Source organism: Oryzias melastigma, linkage group LG16 (genome assembly GCF_002922805.2).
Source record: "Oryzias melastigma strain HK-1 linkage group LG16, ASM292280v2, whole genome shotgun sequence".
Lineage (NCBI taxonomy): Eukaryota > Metazoa > Chordata > Actinopteri > Beloniformes > Adrianichthyidae > Oryzias > Oryzias melastigma.
In genome coordinates this window covers 5,531,699-5,534,180 of record NC_050527.1, presented here as the reverse complement: position 1 = coordinate 5,534,180, position 2,482 = coordinate 5,531,699, and the positions used below count along the sequence as shown (strand labels likewise).

The 2,482-nt window shown below is 39.3% G+C and overlaps 1 protein-coding gene across 1 annotated transcript in view; it reads left to right on the top strand.

Annotated features, from left to right (window-relative positions):
* The window catches only part of si:ch73-22o12.1 (nectin-2), a gene marked incomplete in the record, with an annotated part of 90,191 nt that extends 89,899 nt beyond the window's left edge, over positions 1-292 (top strand). The window contains 1 exon segment of the mRNA XM_024267816.2: positions 1-292.
* Between the last annotated feature and the right edge of the window lie 2,190 nt (positions 293-2,482).

The window sequence follows — 2,482 nt, the reverse complement described above, 5'->3', positions numbered from 1 at the left end:
AGTCAAACAGTAGCAGACAAAAAGTTTGTAATTCTAGTTTATTGTGAAGTTTAAAGGTACAGATAAACCAATTATTTTTCTTGAGAATATTCTCTGATTTTAAAGGGATTTTTACATGTTGGTGCCAAACAGCTTTAATTTGTATCTTTTTCTTGGCAATGGAGGATTATTATCTTTCGTTTTTTTACATGACATTTTAATTCATTTAATTAGAATTGTATTTTTTAATTGATTGATTGATTCAATACAAATGTTCAAATGTGATTCAAATAAAATCATTTGTCAACTTTCAGTTGTTGTTCCACCGTTTCACCACAAGGGAGGAGTGTGAGCTCAGAATTAGATCAATGAACCTTACAGCAGTATTTGACATGTACATGCATCACACAGAAAACATCTATTAGAAACGGATGCACTCTGATGCCGCCAAAACCATCGTCACTCCATGCCATTAGTGGTCATTAATGGAAATGGCGGGAGTGCAGTGAGCCTCGCAGTGCCTGTTATCATGGAGTCCTCGGCCTCCTTTCTCTTGTCTGACTCATCTGAAGATCATTTCTTCTTTCTCTATACAACCAGGCCTCCTGCACACAAAGTTCACCTGTAGACCAATTTATTTCCAGCACACTAACCACATGGAGGGAACTGTACATGCTTTCTGGCAGATGTAAGGATTACAGAGGTACCTCATGCACCCATGACTCACGTGTGAAACATTTGGTCTCCAAGCTTATCAGTATTGGCTGTGTGTCATGCTACTGCAGATGAAGGTGAGGCCTGATCAACCTACTATGACTCTGCAGATTGAAGAGCTGCACTGTGGAGAAGGTGCTGCAATTTAAAAAAAAATGAACACATTCGTATGTCAAAAAAGTGCAAACATTCCTGTCCCTTATCAGCTATAATTCTAACTTTGACCACACACATCTGAGCTCTTGCAGCTCCTGCATTTTAAATAAGGTTGCAGCATATTATTGACATTTCAGCTGATGGGTTTAAATCACTTACTGGATACAAACCATCAAATCCACTAGAGCTGATCTGTGTTGTAAATACTGTTGATTACTGAAGTTCTTTGTTCCGGGAAGTTCTAAGTATTAGTGTTGATCAGATACATTATATATAGATAATTCGTTCTTGAAGGAAACAGTTTTTTTCTTTTTCTGGCTGGACTGCAGAGCTACTGGGCACGCTGCGAGCGTTCTTAGCTCTCGCAGAGTTATAGGATTATCAGACTTTTCTGAATTGTCAGCCAGGTAACAAGAAGGCAGAGAATAAACCTGCCCTGCCTTCAGGCCCGCTAAGCTGGTTAAAAATAGAGGGAGAAGACAGGGATTGAGAGAATCTGGTGGAGAGAAAAGATGGGGGTTGGAGGCAACAACTGAGCTCAGTTGCAGGAAAGTAGGTGAGGAGGGATTTACTGAGTGACCTTGTCTCTTGGTACTGCAAACGTATGGCACCATGCAACTGTACGGCCTTCTCCAGCGCTTAATTTAAGCCACCAACAACTTGATCTGATGGACAAACCTGGAGCAGACTCATCATCATGTGTATGACAATGATGAGCATGTTTGGCTGTATGCTGATAGCTTGGTTGGTGAGTATGTTGCACATACATTAACCTTATAAAATGGAAGCAAAGACGTGTTAAAAATAAGCAGCAATTGGTTTTAAAAAAACTGAAATCAACTCTCAAAATGATTTTAAGAATAAGACAGAAGTAGACCACAGCATATGCTGGAGGTCTTAAATGTCCAAAATGTTCCTCTTTCACCCCAAATCCCTTTTTTATTGAATTTCATGTTGTTAATTTTACCCACCAGGCCAGAAGGACACGCTGTGTGACGGGGGAGCAGGAGGACGAGAAAGGCACAAGCTCCATGGTAAGTGGCACTGTTCAGGCGCCCGTGAAAGTGGGAAACATGGACCAACTGGCAGAGGGGGTGGAGAAGACGAGGGGCATGGGCTGTGACAAGAGAGAGGAAGAAAGAGAGGCTTCCAGGGATTAAAGAGGAGGTGATGCTTGAGGGGGGACGAGGCCTGTGGAAAAGGAAAGGCCGAACATCATTGTTCTCTGGAAATTACAAATATTGTAAAAGCATGAAAGAATAAAAACATGTAGAGCTGTATATACCATAGTAACATCAACACAAAGCTGAAGGGAAGCTGTTCTATAAATATGGCAAAGTACAGTGAAAATTCCAGATAAAATGCAATTTATGATTGAAATGCAATCAAAATGTAATTAAAAAAAGTCAACTTTTAAGTAGTTTTTAATGATGAGGGTTAATGCATCAAACCACTTAAACTCCATAAATAACTTAATTCCGCATCTACTTTTTTTGAATAACTGGAAATACATTCAGGTTGCAAGGGGTTAACTTTATTTTTAAGATTAATATTCAAAATATTGAATCTGAAAATAAATTATTGGAAAAGTTGGACAGTACAACCCAAAAACTCAATTTTAAAATAGCAGGGT